Raw genomic sequence first — 24,466 nt, 5'->3', positions numbered from 1 at the left:
TGAGGGCTCAGATGTAACCTTGATACCTCAGAATGGCCTTGCTTATCTGGGTGAGTGGGGAGGGCAAAAGAGACCAGTGACAAACCACCAAAACACCCAGGTGCGCTGCTCACCACAAGGCTAAGTGAAACTCCTGTACATCTGGAAAGCAGACTTACCCAAGGACATACAGTTCGAGTGAGGGGCTGAGGCAGGTTGAGCCAGGGGCACAGAGAGGGAAAAATGGTGGCAGGGGTGGAGTGCTGCAAGGGGCAGTGAGGGAAGTCAGCCAGGGCTCCCCAACTCACATGCCATGCTCTAGGTCTAAACTCAATCCCTCTTGCTCAAGTCAACACTCCTCTCTTCAGAGTGGTGCATGCCTCTGCCTTCTTGCCTCCAGTCCCCTCACCCTGTCCCCAGTCTCCAATCTTTCAATTATCTTTGCCTTTCGCTACTCCCACCCGCTACAGGGAGCAGCTGCTTCACGGGTGTCTACACAGTCGTGTGTATGTGCTGCACACCTCCATGCATGTGTGCCACTAAACGCTGTGGACCTGCCAGGTGCATCTGGGCATGCCAGTCTGCACAAGACCCCCACCCCGCCCCCTTCACGGGAAAGGAGCCCAAAGGCTAGCCATCCCACAGCTCTCAGGACAAACTCTCCTCAGGATACTTTCAGTCCCAGGCATGGGGGAAGAAGAGAAAATAAATATTACAGGAGCCAAACAGCACCATCCCCACTAGGCCAAAGTTCAAGGCCTTTCAGCAGAGCCACCAAGAGCCACTGGCGAAGAAAGTATTTTGAGATCCCATCCTTCCCAAGCCAAGTTAGAGCTCTCTCTCTCTCTCCCATCTATCTCCACTGATAAGTTCTTCCTGAAGTCTAAGCTCCATTCTGCCTGCTGCAGTTGTGGACGGACAGGGGAACATCAACCACAGAAAGGTTTTCAGCTCCCAGAACAGAACTACTAGCACCTAACACCTCCCCCTCACCCCATGAGTAAGTCACCAAACTGGGACAGAAGGACAGACGGTTGGCCGGACTCCTGACCCATGACTGGCTCATAAAAGTCACCAGAGATTACAGTGATGCTGAGGCTATGCTGGCCCTGCCACCATCTCCTCCTTCCCTCTAAAAGGGAGAGAATTGCCTCAAACCAGTTGGCCTCAGAGAGCCTGAAGAGTCCCAGCTATGATCGCAAGGGGTGGGGAGAACCCACCACCACAGTGCCACAAGACCCATAGGCTGACCCTTGAGGATGGATTCTAGGCCCATGTCTGATCCTCTTACCCACTTCCAGGACCCAGCCGAACACCAACTATGACTTGTTCCCAAGAGGTCGAGGCCTCTATTACACATCCCCCACTGACTCCCCTTCTCCAGTAAGGCCACCACCCTCTGGACTAGAGGGGCAGAGAAGCAGGGAGCCTGGCTTTAAATACAACTAGGGAAATGCTGGACCCACCCATTTGTTCCATTTGACTCCTCTTGCTCCCACAGAGGTACAGAAGTGGGTGGCAAAGTGTCCAACACAGGGCCCTCCCATACCAGGCCAGGGTAAGCATTGAGATTCTGGACCAAAGCCAACTGGGGAGGGCAAGGGGCCCAGCTGGCCAGAAGAAGAAGGTTGACAGGATGAGCAGAGGGGCAGGCTCTCTGGGGGCACAAGGCCCAGGGATACCCACAGCAGAGAGACCTTCCAGGGCAGGGTCGGGGAGGAGGGTGGGAGAGGCTAGGTCACAATCAATGAGGGCCTAAACCCAAGGTGTCCTCTTTCCTGTCCCCCTCAGAGGCCAGGAGGCCTCTCCCAGCTTCCTTGCTACTGGTCCTCCAGCCCCAACCTGGGGAGTCTACCCTCTGCCTTCTCCCCTCATCACACCTCCCAGGAAAGACCCAGGAAAGGTTAAAAAAAAAAAAAAAAAAATCTTCTGGCGAGATTATGTAACAGCAGCCAGAAAGACTATCATATCTCCGAGCCTATGAGAAGAACCAGGAGCCAAGAGGGGCAGAGCTGGGAAGCCCAGGCTCCTCCAGTCCAGGGACAGCAGGTACAGAGTGGTGTAGACAACGGGCAGTCCCCGCCACCCTCTCATGTCCTCCACTACTCTATTCCAGGCACTGGGCACAGCAGACAGAATCCAGCCCAACCTCTCATGCCCATCCCCCAACACAAGGGTCCTGCTTCTCCACTTGGACCAGGGCCTCCAAGGGGAAGGACTGTGTCTTCTTTCCTATGGTCTCTCCCTGCTATGAAGCCATGCCTGAAAGAGTGGTGGTTGGACTAAAGCTCTGACACAGATTTGCTGTGTGACCTCAGATTAAAAAAAACAACCTCTCTGGCCTCTAAAGGTATGTAAGTGAAAGCTCCCCCTTCTCCCAGAGAAACCAGAGACCCTGCCCTTTACAAATGCACACGCATATACATACATATACACACAAATACTCTAACACACATAGGCTGTGTTGGGGGAGGGGTGGCAGGGAAGTTACAACAAAGAGAATATGACCACTGAGACCCAAGGGTCCAAATGTCTGCTGGGGAAAGTGGAGAAAGAGCTACACATAAGCTCTTGTGAACCCCCAATCACTCCATATAAACGCGTCTTCAGCCACCCTCACACTGATCCCACCCCACCCCCATCTCCTGCCCAACACACTGGGAAACCACAGGAAGGAAATTCATTCCCAGGCAGGCCGTGGGAGCTGGGACAGCCAGGCTAAGTCCTGGGGCGGGTGTGACCCGGCGGCCACAGGCGGGTAGACATCTGTGAACACTGACATGTGCCTTTTTCAATGCTCTCCTTGGCTACTAAGACTTCTCTGTTGGGGGTTTGGAGGGGAGCGGGAGGTGGACAGCTCCCTAACTTCAAAATACCCAATGTTCTGCTGGCCAGGGCTCCCCTGCTATCTCGAGGCCAGAGCAGCCCAAGGTCACCGCCCCAGACGGTAAACTTCCCATAGTCCAGGCTGGCCCCTGAATTGCCTAGGACACCCACTGAGGGGATGGGGGAAGGGGCAGCAGAGGGCCACTCCCCCAAACCAAAGAAACCAGGCCTACAAGGAGACCTCAAAGGGGGGCTGAGCACTGAGAAGGGGGACACAGGATCCACCCACTGTACCCTCCCCCAACCCATCAACAATGGGCTGCTTAAGCGAAGGCAGAGAGAGTCCCCCACTCAAAGGACAAACCTGGGATAACCGAGTCAGTGGTTCCAAAGGTGCCCACACTCAGGAGCCCTCCTTTCATTGGGGAGAGACCTCAGGAGGCCACTGAGAGATGAGCTTCAATCACTAGGGGAAGGGAGGCCCTGTAAGACCAAACCTGATAGGAAAGGGGCTAGCACTGGGGTGAGAGACTAGATGCATCTTAGCCTCTTTGGCCCTCCCTCCCCAAAAGCCCCCCAACACTCACTAGACCCCCACTCCCAGCCCAGTTCAGCCAGCCATAGGTGGAGAGAGAGACTGGAGAACTCTTGCCCAGATGCTGAACAGCTGCAAACTTCTGGCCGGGGGTTCTCCAGCTGGGGCTGCTGACAAACCAGATCAGGGGTCTCGGGAGCGGGCTAGGAGGTCCCAAGGAAGGGTCCCGCGTGCCCACCTCCGTGGTGACTCCGCGTCCCAGCTCCACAGGCGCCGGGCAAACCCGGGCCCCGGACACACACACACTCACACACCTCAACCCACCACCCTGGTGTCATCTGAACAACATCCCCCCTCCCTCCCCCGCTTCCCAAACAGCTGCGGCTCCCCCCGCCCCCACCCTCCCGCCGCCCTCCCAGGCCCCCTTCTGCACCATTTCGGGCCAAGGAGGAGGGAACAGGCGGCGCGAGGAGGGAGAGGGAGGGAGGGCCGGCTGTTAAAATGTCAGTCGCTCCCGGCTGTCACCAGAGACCCCGTCTGAGGATGGCGCCCCTTCCCAGACCACTCAGGGATCGCCCTAAACCCCCGGACACCAACAGACCGGCGCGCCCCCAAGCCCCCGGTCCCCACCCCGACCCCAACACCCAAGGGAATTACAGCCCACTCCACTTGTCCCCACAGCCGACTCCCTCACCCAAACAGTCCCCCATATAATCTCCCACGAACGCCACACGAAAACAGCCCGCTCCGCGAGTTCCTCCCAGTCCAGAAGGCCACCCCATCCCACCCCTCAGGGGGACGGTCTAGACCACCCTCCACCCCAACCCCAGGACGGGGTGGGGGAGGGGGCCTCTTAAAGCGGCAGGCTCATTATTTTTCTATACTCACCGGCCCCACTGGGGGAAGGGGGGTGTCACGGCTGGGAGGGGGTAGCCCTCGCCCCTAGTCCGGGGGATCTTCAGCACCTGGAAGCCGCAGCTCCGGGCGGGGGGAATAATAAATGAGGCCGGCGTCCGCGCGGGCCCTGGGCGGCGCCGGGGGGCCTAGGCCCCCGTCCTCGGCGCGGGGGCGGGCAGGCAGGCGGGGGACCCGGGCCGAGCGTCCGAGTCGCCTCGGCTGTTGTTGATATTTTGCTTCCTTCCTCCTTTCGGGCTCCAAAGGTAACTCCTCCAGCCCCCAAGAGTCAAGGCCGACGTAGGCACAGCTCAGCCTAGCTTGAGGGGGTGGGGGGAACAGGGGTGATGGACAGGCGGGGGGCCAATGAGAGGAACCCGTGGGGGCGTGGGGGCGGGGCCGGAGTAAAGGCGGTCCCAGGGACGCGGCCCCGCCCCTCGCTTTCCTCGGGCCGGCCGAGCCGGGCCGGGTCGGCCCCCACCCCACCGCCCTTCCAAGCTAGGCTGCGGCGCCGGGAGCGGCAGATCCCTCCGCCAGCCGGGAGGGAGGGAGACAGCGACGGACCGAGGCTAAGTAGGCACGCGAGACCCAGAGGCCCCTAAAGGGATCGGCCCGCGCCCGTGGTGCCCCCGCTTCGAGCTGGCCGGACGGCCGCCTAGCACTGCTGCCACCGTGCGCTCGAGAAGGTCCTTTCCCGGGAGCTTCCTCGGACTGCGTGCACACTCTCGCATACACACACACTCTACCTCGACAGCTCCCCCCATCCCCCAAGCCCCAGGAGATTTGGGAGGTGGGAGTCTAAGTAGATAAATTAAGGGTAGACGCTAAGTGTTGAAAAGATTCCATCTTCCTCACTTAGGGTGTGCCGAAGCTCCACTTAAAGGGACACGTTCATTTCTGGCGGGTTACCTGGAGAGCTCGCTTGCTCCCTCTACCTGAGACAGGCCCCCTCCCCTCCCGGAGCCGGCTCGGCAGACGCCCATCAATTTAAAGCGACAGCTCATAGTTCGTGGGTGACCTAATCCCCAATGCCTGCGGCCCCAGAACACTTACAGCCGGCCCCAGAACACTTACAGCCGAGGGGGGCAATTTAAAGGGGTGTGACCCTAATTTCCCCCAGCACAGGAAACGCCCCAAAGCATCTTATTAAAGAAGCAGTAGTAGCTGTTTTAAAAAGTTTTTAATTCCTGTTTGCTCCAGGGTGTGGTGAATCTTCTCGTGCCCTGCAACAGGAGTGTGGGTGCCATGCCTACTGGACAACTGACCCATCAGACTTCCTCTCCCAGCATCCCTGTTACTCCAACGTCTGCTTCCTACCTTGAGCTTGAGGAAATGATGGAATCTGGCTTAGATCTCAAAGAACATTGGAGAACAGAAGGGCACTCAGTTCTTCACACACCCTGATTTCTATCTGGCTGGGTCTGATTTACTGGACAAAGACTCAATTCTAGGTTAAGGGCTGAAGAGACGAATATATCCCGAAAGAGGCAGCATGTTATGGTGATAAGAGGCATCAACTTTGGAGTAGTCAAGCTACCTTGGTTCAAATCCTTATTCCACCATTTATTAACTGGGAACAGAGGCACGTTACTTAACTTCCCTGTACCTCATGATCCTCATGGGTAAAATAGAGATTTTGATAATAGTACCTAACTCATAAATTGGTGTGAAGATTAAATTAGTTCATACAAGTAGATTGCTTTGAACAGTACCTCATGCTGCATTATAATAATTCAAGGGCTGGACTGTCAAAACCCCCTTTAGGCCCATTATCTCATACAAGCATTAGTGGAGGCAAGTTCAGTGGAATTGCTTTGCAAATAGATTGGAGGCTTATCTTGTATGCTTTAAGACAGGAAGCCAGCAAGCTCCTATTTCCTTGGCCTCAGTTTCCAACTCTTCCACTTGGCCTTTCCTTCAGGAAACCTGATTTAAAGTGTTCCACTTTGTCCCCAATCATAGCTTCTTAGTTCCCCATTAGATTTGAGAGATGGGGCCCCAGCACCAGAAGATGTCAGTCTTCCCTACCAGGCAGGGCTAGCTTGCCTGAAGGACCTCAGTGTAGGCAGGGGGAGCCCATCTGCCCTGTCCCCAAGGACTCAGAGAAGAACAGAGCCTTGTGCCAGGCCTGGGGCTGTGGCAATAGCAGGATGGGAAAGTGCCCCCCCCCTCAAGTGGGGAACCTCCCCTCACTTGTGGCCTCTATTTTTAGTGCTTCCCCAGGCTCTAGCTGGAGAAACCGTTTAGTCATCAGGGTGTTTATTTTCCGGCTGTTTCCGATGTCGGGAAAGCAGAATGTTGAGACTGGAGAGATCCAGGGCTGCTGGAAAAGACTTCTTAGGAACAGGCCTGGGAACACAGCCTTCAGACCACTGGGTCTCAGATCACAGGAAAAAAAAGTGGGCAGGGGGGCAGCCAAGCCCCCAGGACACTGAGAAAGCTGGGTTCTCAGCCTGCCTCCAGTTTTGAGGCTTTCAAGCTAGAGACCCTCTGGCCCCAGCTCTATTGGAAGGATTCTCTTCAAAACCATTAGCAGCCCCAGAACAAATTATTTCCCAGGGCTGATTCCCAGAAACCCCCTCCCCAACATCCTACAGATCTGAGTGGTGAGCCTCCCGCCAACCACAGCTCCAGCCAATCTCAAGCCCGAGGTAGGTTTGCCAGGGCTGTGATTGGCCACCTGGTCCTCCCTGCCTTGGAATGTTGGGTCCTAAATAAAGGAATGAGGAAGGAAGGTAGGTGAGTCACCTAGGAGGGTGTTAAAGGGCCAGGAAGAGCAGGGGGGAGAAAGGAGGGCAGGGAAAAGCTCAGTGGGGGAGATGGAGTGTCCTGGACCCTGAGATGCTGAAATGATAATCCACTAGAAAACAGAGTAGGAAAGAGCAGGAGAGGCTGACATTACAAGTAGAATAGAATTTACATATACATGTATTTATAGAGAGAACTTCATAGGAAAGGAAAAGTAACAAACATGAGGTCTTGATTTCCATGGAGAACTAAGAAAGGATCTAGGGAGTGTTGCTGGAAGTTAGATTATAATAAAGACTTCCTGAAAATGACTCACTACATCTTTTTCTTCTAGCCCCTGGACTACCCATCCCAGGATGTGCTAGGTGGAAAATGCCTAGGCAGGCTCAGATGGCTGGGTCTCATTTTTCCTTCTCTCCCTCTGACTACCAACTCAATCTTTCTTAGAGAAAAGTCAACTAACGTTGCTATAAAATCCCCTGTGAGTCGGACAGATGCCCACCAAAGTCCTAAAAACTGTGTGTAAACTCCTCAGTACAGTATCATCTTCATCAATTTATATGGCAAAGGGACATCAATAGCTCCCTTTAGTCACACCTCCCCAAGCATCCCTATCCAACTTAATTTGGAAAGGTCTTCCTCATCCACAAGGGCTGCTTCTCTCCTGACTGTTGTCTCATAAATAAGGGAAGCCATTACCACTGTTTCAGCCTCTAACTGGCTGCTTGGTTAACCCTCTTGCCTTCTCCACAGTCATTTGGACAATCTCCATCCTCACCTCCATCCATGTCATAGTTTCCATTGGGCTGATCATTCTTCCTCCCAGTTTTCCAGTAATCCCAGCAAAGGCCCCCAATCTTTCCCATCTTCCACCTCACTTGTGAGGGGAAGGGCCATCAGCATGGGTAATATACTGGTGATCCTTCGACTTGTGTGTCTTCCTGTACCTCTGATTCTGTATAGTGTTCTCCACTCTGTGTATCTACCTCATCGGTACACACTGCATTGTACTGACATTTTTGGTTTCTAATTTACTCTCCTTCACTAGATTTTGAACTCCTTGAGGGCAGCAGTTTAACTCAACTTTGAGTCTTCAGGGCTTTTCAGGGCCTGGCATGGAATGTGCTCAGCAAAAGTCTGTTTCATCAATCTGTATATGTGTTTGTAGCTGTGTATCTGAGTTAAGACTATAAAAACGTTATTGAACACTTCTAATTGTCTATTGATAACTGTGCTAGTCCAGGGATGGGGCTCTGATCTGGGACCGAACAAGTCCCGCTTTGGGCGGGGGCAGGGTGCGGGGCGGAGTTGGGCAGAGAGGTGTCCAAGACTGTGTTGGCAGAGCTGTGCCCCAAGCTCAGTGCCAGGGTGCCTGGGGCCAGGCCCAGGGCAAAGGGCAGACGTCCCACCCTGGAACTGAAGGAGGTAGGGAAGGGGTGCCTAACCTGGGTCCTGGGTGAGTGCCCACCCCCCCCCACGAGTTCCCTGCCCCCGGCTGGGCAGGATGTGGTGGCAGCTGCAGGAGGGTGGGCAGGATGTGGGGGTGGGGGCAGCTGAAACGAAGCCTGACAGTCGTCTCCCCAGCTCCTCCCTTCTTCCCTCTCCCCACCCCCCACCGCCCCCTCCATGTCACGTGGTTCCAGCCCGGGCACCGACGGACTATTTCCCCCTTCCCGCGGAAGGACATAATTGACATTGCAAACTTGAGTCACCACCGACTTTAGCTATACCACGCCTTTTTCTTGCCCCATAGCGCAAGACGGAAAGTTTTCCAAATACACATTTCTTTAAAGCCTTGATCGCTAACCCTGGAGTGGACCCTTTAAATGCAAATGAACCGCCCTCTCGCTTTTGCCCCCCCCCACCCCCACCCCATCTTCGCTCCTCGTGCCCAGACTCCGCCAGCTGCCATTGACGTCACGCGTGCGTCAGCGTCGCCAGCCCAACCAGACGGCACGTGGGGGGAAGAAGGTGGCCTTAAAGGGCCAGACGCTCTCGGACTGCCGGGTTAGTGCTGTGAGATTTGGCCTTGAAAAAGAGGAATGAAATGGGAGGTGGGGAACTCTTTTGGAACAGAAAGAAATGCAGGATAGACGTTAGGAAGGACTTCCCAGAGTAGGACGGACAGGCCTTTCCTTTAGATTCCCCAGAAGCTTGGGTATTTGCTCCTGGGAGAGAAACCAAGGAGGAGCAGAACAACTCTGAGGGTAAAGGAAACTTGGCATTTACGACTCGCGCAATTATAATTTCGGCCTTTCCTCTATCCCTGCCCAGCATGTCCACAGCGCAAGGACTTCGGTCACTTCGGGATCCTCAGCACCACCAACAAGGGCGTAGTAGATACTCAATTTAAGTATTTGTAGAATGAATTGAGTACGATGCAAAGCCACCTCTTTTAGGAGGCTTTCCCTGATTGCCCCACCCAGCCACGCGTAGCACATACCGAAGCTAAAGGCAATCTCACTCTCTTTTGAACACCCACGGGGTTTAATGAATTTACATCTTCCTTCCAGGCATTAGCGACCGCAAGGGCAGTGGTTAAGAGCACGAACTTGGAATCACATAAACGTAGGTTCCAGTTCCATTTATATAGTTTACAAGCTGAGTGACTTTGGACAAATCTCTTCATCTTGGTTCTAATAACTGTCAAATGGGGCTAATGCTACTTAGACCACAGATTTGTTATGAGGATTAAATGGGACAATTTTTGTGAAGTTCCTATATGGTATCTAATGCATAGTAAGCACTCAATAATGGTGGAGAGCAGGTTTTAAGATGGCCATCTCCCCCACTAAACTTCAAGTCTCTTGAGAGCAAGGAGCTTGCCATACTAATTTATTCCCAGCACCAACACAATGCAAGGCTTATAGTTGGTGCTTTTAAAATGTGTGTTGAATGAATAAACATGAATGAATGAGTATTTCAGTGTTTCCTGAAATCTGACCTCCAAACCCACCCCTGAAGTTGTTACCAAAGAGAGAAAACATTACAAGTGCCCCCTCTGGCCCCAGGTTTTAAGCTCTGTGGTAGAGCCTCGAGGTAGAGTTGGGGTGAGGCCCTAATCTCTGTGGTTGAACCAAAAGTATTATGCAAACAAGCCTCAAATGATTGGTCTGCAATGGAGACCTGAAGGGGCCCTCCCCACCTCTCCCCATCCCCAGCTGCTAGAACCCTGTCCCAGCAAACCCAGGCTGGTCATCTGCCAGGAACACAGGACACTAGGGAGCTAGAAGAGAGCTTCTTGCCCCTTCAGAGTTTCTCAGCCCCAACACTAATCCATCTTTGGCCTTTTCTTCCCTGGAGCCTAGTCTGTCCCCCCATCAATTCGTCTCCCCAGCTCTGCCTCCCATCCCCCATTCCAACCCTCATTCCCTCCACAGCTTTCCAACAGTTATAGTGGAGGGCGAGGGGGACACAAGACCTCCTATCACCTGATTCCAGCTCCTTGGCCAGAGGAGCAGTAGCCACCTCGTCCTGGTTCAGCCTGTCTTGAAGCTGCTTATCGATCTGATTTTCAATATCTGTCACCATCTCTGAAGTAGAAGGGCTGACAGACAACAGAAGGGACTTCCTGCCAGGGGAGGAGCTATGAGCAGAAGGCAGTGAGAGCCCTCTCCTTCCTTGAAGACCAGGAAGATGTGGTGAGACCCTCCTCTGGCTGAGAGCAAACCTGTCAGCCCAAGGAACCCTGGGGGGTGCGGGTGGGTTTCCCCCACAGGAATCTCCCATCGGCCTTCATGCTGGCTCCACCCCCTGCGGGGGTAGGGTGCCGCCCAGGAACACTCTGTGTTCCAGAAAACCCCAAAATAACCCGCCTTAGCTGTCCGGCTACTATTTCTGTCCATCTTGTTTAATTATTCAAACCCAAGTTGGGGAGTGAACTATAAAAAGCTCTCCTACTTGGGGACCCAGGAGAGCTGGGAGACTCGCCAGGTTGCAAAAGCAGCAGACCACAGGGTTTGGGTGAGGTCACTCAGTCCAGCCTCCTGCCTGAAAGTTCCATCTGCTGTTTGCTGGCTTCCTCTGCTAGAAGAGGAGAATCCAGGTCTCCCTCCCTAAATCTCCCTCATGCTCTCATTTCAGCATCCCTCCAACCCTGCCGTGCCTGGGCTCCACCCGGTCTCCCTTTACTCAAAGTATTTCCTCTCAGCCATCTCTTTGCTGACTGCTCCCTAGTCCTGGTTCTTAACCCACAGGTAATATTGTCAAACCCAAGCCTAAGGGATTGAGGGAGGTGGGGTGGCAGGGAGTGTAGGTAAAGAGGTCAGGTCAGGTGGAAACAGACAGGGGGATGGACACCATGCCCTGGGAGGGCACTCTATCAGCTGGGGGCTGGGCAGCACTGTTCTGGGTGGGGCAGGTTCCTGCCCACTGCAGGCGCTGAGTCTCTTCAGGAGCTTCTCTTGGGGACTCTGACATTGTAGCTGATCGGATGGAGGGAAGGCAGCAGGGAGGACTTTCTTTCTTTTCTGGACCTGGTCTTCTTCTAGTTGGCCAGAAGTCCAGTGTCAGTTTCCATTGAAACTGAAGCCCAGAGCAGGCTGAGAGCAGAAAGCAGGATTCCCCTGGGGGCCATTTCGGTGAAGCCCCTCCCACCACAGACCTTTCCTGGAAAGGTGGTAACAAGGGATGTGGTCATGGTTGCTGGGGCAACATGGGGTCATCCCAGTGACCAGTCTTTGGAGGTGGGGAGTGAGGGGATTGGTGTTAGTGAAGGGGAGACAGGCAGTTAGTTAGTCTGAGCAGGAGGGGCTGAAAGAGAGCCTAAGACAGCCACTGAGATCCCAGAGACAAACACATGTGGATGTGGAGTTATAGGATGACAAAGGACAAGGGGCCTTGAGCCTCAAGAGGGGAACAGACCACATGGGGAAGATCCAGAGACCCAGGGCAGAGAAAGCACAGCAGTGGGGTGAGATGTCCAGTGTGGGAGGGGGAACCAGCAGCCTGGCAGAAGCCAGGGACAGGGGAGGGTGGCAGGACTTTCCGAGAGTCAGTGTGGGACCTGTGTGTTAAAAAAGAACCTTGGGTTTCACACCTGGGCCTATTTGGGGGCTTGTTCCCACACATTCCCTTTCAGCAGCAGCAGCAACTCCTGGCAGGTCCAGCCTGGCTCTCCCTGCTGTGGCTGCTACTAGAGCTACAAGGGGAGGTTGCTGAGGTAGGGGGAAGAGGCACGCCGTTGCTAAGCAACCAGAGGCTGTACCTGTGTGGTGGCATAGGAGGGGGCCCTGGCACCGTTTGTAGGGGGCAGGGGAAGCAAGGAGACAGTAAAGGAACAGAGTGGACAAAGCTCAAGGCTCCCTCTCCCATCCTCCTCATGATGGTTACAGAGGAGAGGTGTACTTGTCACTCCACGTGTTAATGAGTGTGTGTATGGTCCTTCTCCAGGATGCTATGATTGTGTGTGTGGGCTTGCCTGTGAGGTACTCATCAGACTATCTCCTTTTTAAAATTAATTAATTAATTTATTTATTTATTTATTTTTGGCTGTGTTGGGTCTTCGTTGCTGCGCACGGGCTTTCTCTAGCTGCGACGAGCGGAAGCTACTCTTCGTTGCGTTGCGCGGGCTTCTCATTGCAGTGGCTTCTCCTGTTGCAGAGCATAGGCTCTAGGTGCGCGGGCTTCAGTAGTTGTGGCTCCCAGGCTCTAGAGCGCAGGCTCAGTAGTTGTGGCATGCGGGCTTAGTTGCTCCACGGCATGTAGGATCTTCCCGGACCAGGGCTCGAACCCGTGTCCCCTGCATTGGTAGGTGGATTCTTAACCACTGCGCCACCAGGGAAGCTCCAGACTATCTGTTGAGGGCTGTTGGGGGTGGGGACGGGAGGTAGGGGACAAAAGACCAGGTCAAGCATTTTTCATCGGGTGATAGAAGGGGTCAAGGATTTGCCCCATCCACTAAAAGGTAGGAGCTTCTGCAGAACTGCAAAGGCCGGAGGGTAGAAGCTTGGCAGGAGTTGGAATGGGAGGAGAGGCTGGCTGGAACCTGCACTGGCCTCCCAGTCAGACAGAGGCTCTGCAGAGGAGAGGCAGCCTGGCAGCAGGATCCCTCTCTCATCCTGGAAGTCTCAGTGTTCTCAAAGCTGAAGTTCCCCACAGTATTTCATTATTTTTATTCTATTACTTTAAATTTATTTTCAAGTTGGCTGGAGTTTGACAGTGGTAACCATCAAAAGGAACGACTCTATTGTTTCTCCTTTGAGGCCTGTCACACACCCAACCACACCTCTAACAGGTCTATCAGGAAGCAGCTCAGGCCTTCATGCAGTGTCGACACAGGGCCATCACCATTCTTCTGTCGCTTCCCCCATTGGCTCAGCCCCTATCCCCAAAGAGCATCTTCGTTCAGCAAGTTTTACTGAGCACCTGTGATAGGGAGCTGGGGAAGTGACGAAGGGTGGGCACCGTGGTGGTCCATACCCAGCTCCCCATGTGGAGTGCCAGCCTGCCAGCTGGCGTCTCGCCAAATTCTGGTTCTCCCATCGCTCTCCACTCACACATGTTGCACATACTGGTTAATAACTGCTTGCGGTCTGTCCTGGCATGGCCCCCAAATTCCACAGGGAACGGGGTGTGCTTCAGCCCCCTCCTGCTCTCAGTAAGAGCTGGGAAATTGCTCCATCTCACACACTCCTGACTTGCCCCTGGAGGGCTGTGTTGCTGCGAAGACGCAGGGGCCAATGAGAGGCCACCTTAGTCCTGATCCATGAGAAAGTTTAAAAATTGAGGATAAAAAAGGTACAAGCTTGTTTTGTTTTCATTCCTGCTTGATGCCAAGCACTCTGAAAGGCATTAGAGGCACTATTCTCATCCTCCAATAGCCCATCTGACATAGAGTTATCATCCTCATGTTACACATGACGAAACTGAAGCTCAGAGAGGTTAAGGAACGTGTTTGTATTCATACAACAGGTGGCTGTGGGATTCCAACCCAGGCCTGTGTGTGCCCAGTCAGGTCAGGGACAAAATGGTTTCACTGTTGCCAAATAAGAGAACCCCGACTACGTGGTTACAGGAACGCTGGAGCGGCCCAGGACTCCACACGGAGGGGAGACCCCAGGGCGTAGTTGGGACTGTATCCTCATGAATTCAGGACTGAAAGTGCCAATGAGGGAGAAAAGGGCACTCAGAGACCCAGCATGGTCACACACGGACCTCAGAATTGCTCAGGTTTAGAGAAAGCCTGGGGAAAATGCTGAGTCAGGCAGGTCTGAGATCCAATCCCAGCTCAGTCATTTCTAGCGGTGTGACCTTAGGTGAGTCACTGACCCTTTCTGAGCCTCAATTTCCTCAGTGATAACGTGAGGGTGATACTCATAAAGTACTGCAGAGATTACAGTAGTTAATGTAAATAACATATGTATGGTGCCTTGCTACAAGGCCTTCTCCTTCCATCCCCTACAGAAGGAGAGGGTCACATGTAGCCAAGGCCAGATTCCAGAGTGATGCAAATCTGTTGGTATAGTACCAGGATGCTCAAAGCCTGGTGGAGGTTTGTGGACCATCTTAGAGGTTTCTCTCTTTCTCTCATGGCAGGGGGTGGGGGAAGGTCATGTCTGGAGCAAAAGTGTTGAGAAAGGGCCAAAAAAGGGTCCTCTGCTGGAGCAGGCTGAGTAATGGTGACAGATGACAGAGGGAACACAATTCCCAACTCCAGTTTTCTACCCGTTTCTCTCCTAAAACAGATATTTAAAGTGGAAATGAGAGAACTGAAGTTCTGGAAAGGTGAGAATCAAGTCTACAGCCCATTCGTTCAGCAACTTCCTGTTTCCACCCCGTGAAGTTCAGCAGCGCAGCAGCGCAGAGGGAATTTGCACAGATGGTTGTGGTGGCATGGCCCCCGATCTGTGAGGAATTCTGGAGTTCTGGAGAATAGAAGGGGAGCCAAAGACTGGAGGTGAAAATAGGAGCTTCTAATCTTTAGGGAAGGACTTCCTTGGTGGTCCAGTGGTTAAGACTCTGCGCTCCCACTGCAGGGGGCGCAGGTTCGATCCCTGGTCGGGGAACTAAGACCCCACATGCCTCACCGCCAAAATAAATAAATTAATTAATAATAATAAGGAGGAGGGAAAGATAACCCCCACCACCATTTTGGTAGGTGAGAGAGGAAAGCAGGGGTCATCAGGAGCTAGCTGGGGTTTGCTAATCCCTGACCACTCAAGTGGGCACAGGCATCACCTGGGAGACGGTAAGAACTGCTGAGAATCTCGACCCACTCCAGACCTACTCATCACAACTTGCTTTTTTTTTTTTACCTTTTTTTTTTTTGGCCCCGCTGTGCGGCATGCGGGGTCTTAGTTCTCCAACCAGGGATCGAACCCATGCCCCCTCCATTGGGAGCATGGGGTCTTAACCACCGGACCACCAGGGAAGTCCCACAACTTGCATTTAACAAGATTCAGAGGTGATTCGAATGTACATTCAAGACTGAGACGTGCTTATCACAAGAAAAAAAAAAATTGGAACTATATGTGGTGATGGATTGTGCTGGTCATTTCACAATATATACAAATATAGAATCATCATTATGTTGTACAACTGAACCTAATATAATGTTATATGCCAATTATACCTTAAAAAAAGAGAAAGAGAATAAAAAACAGACAAGGAGCACTGCTGTGACCTACTGTTGGACCCTCTATGAGGTGAGTGAATTTTTTTTTTTTGGCCATGCAAGGGCAGCTTGTGGGATCTTAATTCCCCCACCAGGGATCGAACCAGTGCCCCCTGAAGTGGAAGGGTGGAGTCTTAACCCCTGGACTGCCAGGGAAGTCCCAAGGTGAGTGATTTTTAAATGTGTCATCAAAAGCTAGGAGTTCTTTCAAGGACGGGTCCCCCCCTCCATGGAGTGTAGTGAGGAGAGGCTCTGTCTGGGCCCCAGCGGCTTGTTTCACTTGTTTTAAACAGTGGGCTTCCAAGAATACTTTTCTTTTGAAGAGGCAGGCCCCAGCTAAAAGATGTTTGAAAATCTTCTATGCCCTGTTATGGAATATCTATGCTATGGAATGCTGCACAGCCTTACAAAACATGGAGTGGATCTGAGCCCACTGACACACATCAGTCTCAGAAATTGCTCAGTGAAAAAAGCAAGTCTCAGAGCAATCTATATAATGTAGGTCATTTATGCAAGTAAGCATAATATACATAGGTATATGTATATTAATCAATTATCTAATGGTTAGTGGCTTTTTCATTCAGGGTCTCACACTGTCACACTCTGATAGGGGTTAAGGTGAAAGCTTCCTCACATGTCTGGCACATGGGGTGGGAACACTCAAGCAGGGTGGGAACACTCAAGCAGGGGTCCGGAAAAGCTATGATCTATTCCCTCTGTAGTCTATCTTTGTGGTCTCTCCAGCATGGGGGCTTCAGAGTAGCCAGACTTCTTACAATGTGGCTTACGGCTCTAGAAGTATGTGTCCTAACACAGACAGCCAAGGGGAATCAATATTGCTTCTTATGACAAGACTTGGGTGTCACCTAGCACCACTTTTGTCACACCTTAGTGAGACAGGCCCAGAGGCCTGCCCAGGCTGCGGGGTAGAGGACAGAGCCCCCACCTGAGGGAGTGTGGTAACGTTTTGGAAGAGCATGTGGGATGGGAAATGGTGTCATGGCCATTTTTGGAAAATACATTCTGCCACAAAAAGTTCATATACATAAATGCAAATAATATATATAAAGAAGGTCTGGAGGGATCCATACCAAACTATCAATAAACCTTTCCTCTGGGGAAAATAGGTAGCAGATATGTTTTAGCTTACCTTCATATCTTATTACTTGAGTCTTTTACATTGAGATACAATATACATTATTTTATTTGTTTAATGAAAAGGAAACTGAAGAGAAGAAAAAAGTAAAACTTTGCTGTAAGCCTTTTATAATAAAATTATTTAATAGATTGGTATTTCTGGGGAATGTTGTATAATGCATCTGAATTTCATGAAAGCATTTAATTAGGTTGATTATAATATATTTAAACAAGATGCAGAAATGTGGACAGCATTAATATTTTATTTTATTTATTTATTTTTATTGGGGTATAGTTTTACAATGTGTTAGTTTGGACAGCATTATTATTATTTTTCTGTCTTTATTAAGATATAATTGACATATAACATTGTATAAATTTAAGGTGTACAATGTGATGATTTGATACATGTATGTATTGCAAAATGATTACCACAACAGGGTTAGTTAACACCTCCATAAACCTCACATAATTATCGTGTGTGTGTGTGTGTGTGTGTGTGTGTGTGTGTGTGGTGAGAACATTTAAGATCTACTCTCCTAGCAACTTTCAAGTACAGAATACAGTATTGTTAACTGTAGTCACCATGCTGTACATTAGATCCCAGAATTTATTCCTCTTATAACTAGAGGTCTGTACCCTTTGACCAACATCTCCCATCTCCCCACCCCCCATGGATAGGATCATTCATTCACTTAACAATTATTTATTGAATACCTACGTGTGTTAACTGAACAGCTATTCCCAGAACATTTTTGTTCTGAGTCCATTTTGAGGGACATCTCTGGTAGTTCCATCCATTGTCTCACCCTTTTTCACATATTTATCTGGAAAGAGAAAAGCCAGGCTTGGTAAGGAGTGGCATGTTGGTGTAAAAAGACTTCAACATATTAGGTAAGAATAGTGAAAATATTCAGCCTCACTCTTCCAGTTATCTATTGCTATGTAACAAACCACCCTACAACTTAGTGGCTTAGGGGACTTCCTGATGGCGCAGTGGTTAAGAATCCGCCTGCCAATGCAGGGGACATGGGTTTGCGCCCTGGTCCGGGAAGATCCCACATGCCACAGAGCAACTAAGCCTGTGTGCCACAACTACTGAGCCTGTGCTCTAGAGCCCGTGAGCCACAACTAGTGAGCCTGCATGCCACAACTGCTGAAGCCCATGTGCCTAGAGCCCGTGCTCTGCAACAAGAGAAGCCACTGCAATGAGAAGCCAGCGCACCGCAACGAAGAGTAGCCCCCGCTCGCTGCAACTAGAGAAAGCCCAGACAAAAAAGACCCAACGCAGCCAAAAATAAATAAAATAAATAAATTTATAAAAAAACAACAAAAAACATAGTGGCTTAAAACATCATCACCATCATCACCATCATCACCATCATCACCTTCATCACCATCATCATTATCATTATGGTTCTGGGCTTGCCTGAGCTCAGCCAAGCAGTTCTGTCTTAGGGTCACTCATGGGGTTGCAGACAGACAATGGCTGGAGTCTTCCCAAAGGCTTCCTCACATGTTTAGTTGTCAGCTAGGACCTCAGCTGGGAACGTCAACTGGAACCTACACTTGACTCCTCTGTGTCACCTTAGCTTCCTCACAGCATGGCAGTAGGCTACCAAGAACAAATGTTCCAACAGGACTGGGCAGAAGCCATATCATTTGTGACTACCTTTAGAGGTCCCAGAGCCTCACTTTCAGTGTAGTTCTAGGCCTGCCCAGATTCAAGGGAAGGGAACATAGATGCCAACTCTCAATGGGAGGAGTGCCGATGCCATGATAAGGAGAGCATGGGGGCTGGGAGAGTTTGTCATGGCCATCTTAGAAAATGTAATCTGCTATTTCAGTAATTATCAAAAAATGAAACCTAAACACTGACGCTTGTAGTTTTCAAACGAACAATGGATTCGGTTAACACAGAGTCAAAGCCAAGTCCTTCTGTATCAGGCCAGATGGGCTAAGTTGTGCTGCGGTGATGACCACCCCCCAAATCTCAGTAGCTGAAGATAGTAAGTCTCAGTGCCAGACAGTGCCTGGCTGTCTTTCTAGGGTGCCACCAGCTGGTGACTCAGCTCATGACACTTGTCACACATAGGATAGTAGGGGGAAGTTCTGCTCCATGTAGCCACTCAGTAGTGACCCAGGCTGATGGAGGCTCTACCATCTTGTAGCTGCACTCTCTGGACCACAGATACCGATGAGGGAAAGAAAGACCAGAAAATCACATGTGGGATTTTTGTCGCCTGTGAGCCTGGAAGTGACACACTACACCTCCTCTCACATTTCATTGGTCCAAACTGTTCATATAGACCTGTCTAGCTGCAAGGGGCTGGGGAATGTAGCCGAGTAATTGGGGTTTGGGGTGAGCATTTAGTGGTCTCTGCCACATCTTGTGTGACCCCAACAAGGCCATACACGATCTGTCCTTCCACCTTATCTCTCAAACCTTTTCTCCAGATATCCACATGGCTTACCTCTTCACCTCCTTCAAGTCATTGCTGGGATGTCTCCTCCTCAATGAAGCCTCTCCTGATCACCCTACTGAAAATCGTAACCCACGTTTTATTCCTCTCCTTCACCCGTGCTGTCCCTTATTCTGATTTTTCCAAAGTACTTATTACTTCTTTTTTTTTTCTTTAAATTTCTTTATTTTTGGCTGCGTTGGGTCTTCCTTGCTGCGCACAGGCTTTCTCTAGTTGTGGCGAGCAGGGGCTACTTTTAGTTGCAGTGTGTGGGCTTCTCATTGCGGTGGCTTCTCTTGTTGCAGAGCATTTGTGCGGGGTTCAGCATTTGTGGCACACGGGCTCAGTATTTGTGGCGCACAGACTTAGTTGCTCTGTGACATGTGAGATCTTCCCAGACCAGGGCTCGAACCTGTGTCCCCTGCATTGGCAGGTGGATTCTTAACCACTGCGCCACCACGGAAGTTCCTACTTCTTTTCTTTTCAATTGAAGTATAGTTGATTTACAATATTGTGTTAGTTTCAGGTGTACAGCAAAGTGACTCGGTTATATATGTATAGATCTATATCATTTTTTCAGTTCTTTTCCATTATAGTTTATTAAAAGCTATTGAATATAGTTCCTTGTGCTATACAGTAAATCCTTGTTGTTCAAAGCGCTTGTTACTTCTAACGTACTAAAGTATCTGTCTTTCTTTGCAATGTCAACACCATGAGGGCATCAATCTATGTCTGCTTTGTTTAACGACGGATCCCAAGTACCTAGGATAGTGCCTGGCACAGAGACGGCACTTAAGAAATATTTGCTGAAGGACTGAATTTTTAAAAATACTTGCTGTTGGCAAGGTCGTGGTAAGACTAACACTTCTATGCCCTCTTAGTGGGACTATAAATTGGTGTAATAGAGTTTTAAATAAACTTTTAATTTTGGAATAGTTTTAAATTTACAGAAAAGTTGCAAAAACAGTACAGAGAGTTCCTGTATATCCCTAAGGTTAACATCTTACATTGTTGTGGTACATTTGTCAAAACTAAGAAACCAATATTAGCATATTATTATTAATTAAACTCTAGACTTTATTCATTTTCACCAGCTTTCCCATTGGTGTCCTTTTTTCTGTCCCAAGATTCAGTCCAGGGTACCACATAGCATTTGGCAATCTGTATTTTTAAAATGTGTGTTCCTTGCCGAGGAAGGGGCCTTCTTATGCTACACTGGGAATGGTAGGAAGGCAACTGAGAGGTTTCGCAAGCCCCACGAGGGCAGATTTGTGTTGATTTGCAAGAGTCAGGCTGGGCTTCATTCTGGATCAAGGAGTACTAGCCCCATAGGGTGTACCGGTTCTCTCTCACCTTCTGTGCCCTCTTTCTTTGTTAATTGATACAGATTTTCTGGAGGACATTAGGCCACATGCAAAAAGTGCCTTTAAAAGGTGCCTACCCTTTGACACAGCAACTTCCCTTCTAGGAGTATAATCCAAGGAAATAAACCCAGGCACAAAGATTTAGGTAGAAAGATGAATCAGGAAGGAATCTTTGTAAATAATAAAACATGGCGCTGAGGAATTTCAGCAAGCAGGGATCTGTCAGGAGACGCTGATCACACTCAGGGTTGTAAGGAGTGAGATGACTTGACCTGGGAAAGATGACACGCTGACCCCTCTAGGGATCTCAGTGTCAGAAACTGCTGGCTGTCTCTCCAGGGTGCTGCCAGCTGGTGACTCAGCTTCAACTGGCTTTCCTTCCTGGATGCCGCCCTCAGAATTCAAATTCTGATTGCAGAAGGGAAGGGAGTCTGTGTCTATTCTATAGCCTTGAGCCCAGTGTCCTGGTCAGGGGGAGGCAGATTCTGCTAACCATTAATCCCACCAGTCATTTGGAGGAAGAGAGAATCAGTACCCTAAAGGAAAAGACTCAGGACTTCCCTGGCAGTCCAGTGGTTAAGACTCTGGCTTCCCCTGCAGGGGGCACAGGTTCGCTCCCTGTTCAGGGAACTAAGATCCCGTGTGCCGCATGGCATGGCCAAAAAAAAAAAAAAAAAAAAAGACCCAGAGAGAACAATGCCAACAGAGCCCCCTACAAGGGATTTGCAACATAACATTCTTCTATATATCAAAACTTAACCCTCTAGATGGTTATTTTATAGTGGATGAAGTATATATGGTCATTTTATAGTGGATGGATTAAGTAAATTATGGTATATCCCATTTAATATGGTGAATTTTTTACAGTGTTAAATGGAAAAAGCAGGTTACAAAATAAGACGCATAGTGTGATTCTAATTACAAATATGATTAGAAGAAAATACATCAAAATATTACAAGTAGCTATCATTTGGTGATGGTATCATGAATTATCTTAACGTTTTTTTGCTTTTTAAATATTTTCTAAATTTTCTACAATGAATATGTGTTATAATCTGGAAAAACCTAATTTTTTAAAATTTCATGCTCTTTGATCTAGTAATTTCTGTCCTAGCATTCTAAGGAGATAATTAGAAATGTAAATAAAGATCTTATACCCAAGGATATCCATTGCAGAATTATATAAATTAATGAAAATGGAAAACTGTCCAATATTATGGGAATGTTAAATATATGAACTATGTGGGTTATATTATAGACATTAATAACGTTTTTGAAGAATTTTTTTTTGTTTTTAATTAATTAATTAATTAATTTTATTTTTGGCTGTGTTGGGTCTTCGTTGCTGTGCGCGGGCTTTCTCTAGTTGCAGTGAGCGGGGGCTACTCTTTGTTGCGGTGTGTGGGCCTCTCATTGCGGTGGCCTCTCCTGTTGCGGAGCACGGGCTCTAGGCGCGCGGGCTTCAGTAGTTGTGGTACGCAGGCTCAGTAGTTGTGGCTCGTGGGCTCTAGAGCACAGGCTCAGTAGTTGTGGCGCACGGGCTTAGTTGCTCCGCGGCATGTGGGATCTTCCCGGCCCAGGGCTCGAAACTGTGTCCCCTGCTTTGGCAGGCGGATTCTTAACCACTGCACCACCAGGAAAGCCCTGAAGAAAATTTTAAGACATAGAGAATGTTTTTCACAGCTAAATGAATAAAGCAGACTCTAAAATTGCATATATAGTGTGATCTCAGCTACTCCAGTCAGTCCCTCTGGTTTAATTCAACAGTTCCAACGTGGGACTTCCCTGGTGACTCAGTGGTTAAGACTCTGGGCTCCCAATGCAGGGGGACTGGGTTTGATCCCTGCTCAGGGTATTAGATCCCACATGCATGCTGCAACTAAGAGTTCGCATGCCACAACTAAGGAGCCCACAAGCCGCAACTGAGGAGTCTGACTGCCACAGCTAAGACCCGGAGCAACCAAATAAATAAATAAATAAATATTAAAAAAAAAAAAACCCAGAAACCCCAGTGCTAATGCATTCTTTTTTTTTTTTTTTTAAATAAATTCATTTATTTATTTTTGGCTGCATTGGGTCTCCCTTACTGTGTGCGGGCTTTCTCTAGTTGCGGCAAGCGAGAGCTACTCTGTTCCGGTGTGTGGTCTTCTCACTGTGGTGGCTTCTCTTGTTGTGGAGCACAGCCTCTAGGCATGCGGGCTTCAGTAGTTGTGGTGCGTGGGTTCAGTAGTTGTGGCTCATGGGCTCTAGAGTGCAGGCTCAGTAGTTATGGCGCACAGGCTTAGTTGCTCCACAGCATGTGGGCTCTTCCCGGACCAGGGCTCGAACCCGTGTCCCCTGCATTGGCAGGCAGATTCTTAACCACTGTGCCACCAGGGAAGTCCCTGCTGATGCATTCTTATGTCACATGACTAAAAGTATTCCCTGTAGAACAGTTCTTCTCAAGCTGTCTGTAATGAAGGGTGACATCTTAAAATTTCCCATCTGTTATGGACTGATATTTTCGTGAAATACAATAAAAACTAGTTATTAGAAAAATGAAATGAAAAGACTTATAAAATATAAACTCAATCTTTTATTAGATTCAGGGGTAAAACTGCTGGCTGTGAGTTTCTAAATGCTTGTTCTCAGTTTCGGCATGTGTCCCAGTAGCGGACCAGGAACAGCTTGTGATGCCTAATCCCAGCAGCACTGCTGTAGAACAAGGGACACACCACTCCTCCGTGATGTTCACACCTCAGTTCTAGAGCCATAGCGTGCATTGGCTTTCCTTTTCATAAGACTAGTATAAACTCACTGTAAGAACAGCACAGAAAGATACTTCCTCCTCCCCAAAGGTGACCACTGCCACGTTTCTTGTGTATCTTTCCAAACAACATGTACCATTGACAGCTTTTCACATCATTGCACTCAGATCTAGCTCATCGTTTCTATTGGCTGCATTGTGTGGCTGCCTTTCTAAGATCATCACCATTACAAATAATACTGCAACAAACACTCCGGAGCTCTTTGCTCCCTTATCCAGGTGTCTCCACAGGAAAAATTCCTTACTGGGTATGTATGCTTACATTAAAAAAAATAAATATAATTCACATACCATAAAATTCACCCTTTTAAGGTGTACAATCAGGTGGTTTTTTACTATATTCACAGAGCTGTGCAGCCATCACCACTATTTAATTAATATTTTCAACATCCCCCAAAGAAACCCCATATTCACGAGAAGCCACTTTCCATTCTCCCCTTTCCCCAGGCCCTGGCAACCACTAATCTACTTTCTGTTCCGGACATTTCATATAAATGAAATCATACAATATATGACCTTTTGTATTTGGCTTTCACTTAGCATAATGTTTTCAAGGTTCTTCCATGTCGTAGCATATATCAGTACTTCCTTTTGATGGCTGAATAATATTCCATTGTATGGATATATCACCTTTTGTTTATCTGTTCATCAGTTGATGAACATTTGGATTATTTCCACTTTTTGGCTACTATGAATCATGATGCTATGAACATTTATGTACAGATTTTTGTGTGGACGTATGCTTTCAATTTTCTTGGGTATATACCTAGGAGTGAAATTGCTGGCTCATATGGTAACTCTATGTTTAAAATTCTGAGGAACTGCCAAATTGTTTTCCAAAGTGGCTCCACTACTTTACAAGCTCCCTAGCAATATATGACTTGTAATTTCTCCACATCCTCACCACTTGTTATTACCTACTTTACTTTAGCCATCCTAGTGGGGGTGAAGTGGTATCTAATGATTTTGACTTGCATTTTGTTAATGACTAATGATGTTGAGCAGCATTTCATGTGCTTATTAGCCATCTGTATATCTTCTTTGGAGAAATGGCTTTTCAAATTCTTTGCCCATTTAGTTGGGCTTTTTATTTTTGAGTTG

General features: G+C 49.2%; 1 protein-coding gene and 1 long non-coding RNA gene across 4 annotated transcripts in view; one reads left to right on the top strand and one right to left on the bottom strand.

The window, feature by feature from the left end:
- Positions 1 to 4,973, bottom strand: part of MEF2D (myocyte enhancer factor 2D) — a 34,545-nt gene extending 29,572 nt beyond the window's left edge. The window contains exon 1 of one of the 3 annotated variants that reach the window (XM_089913746.1): positions 4,229 to 4,973. The gene's annotated coding sequence lies outside the window, so the exon portion shown is untranslated. The remainder of the gene's footprint in view (positions 1 to 4,228) is intronic. The other 2 variants (XM_089913736.1, XM_022559258.3) reach the window with 2 other exon arrangements.
- On the top strand, positions 4,593 to 8,256 carry LOC149750605 (uncharacterized). The gene is made up of 3 exons (XR_016393664.1): positions 4,593 to 4,811; positions 5,435 to 6,885; positions 7,317 to 8,256. It is a non-coding gene; the product is annotated as an uncharacterized LOC149750605 (long non-coding RNA).
- Positions 8,257 to 24,466: the final 16,210 nt, after the last annotated feature.

The sequence above is a fragment of the Delphinapterus leucas genome, chromosome 1 (assembly GCF_059928025.1).
Source record: "Delphinapterus leucas isolate spDelLeu-1000000601 "Yukka" chromosome 1, BTC_Dleu_Yukka2, whole genome shotgun sequence".
Classification (NCBI taxonomy): domain Eukaryota; kingdom Metazoa; phylum Chordata; class Mammalia; order Artiodactyla; family Monodontidae; genus Delphinapterus; species Delphinapterus leucas.
Note: the sequence above shows the minus strand (reverse complement) of the source record. Positions and strands in the feature narration are given on the sequence as shown.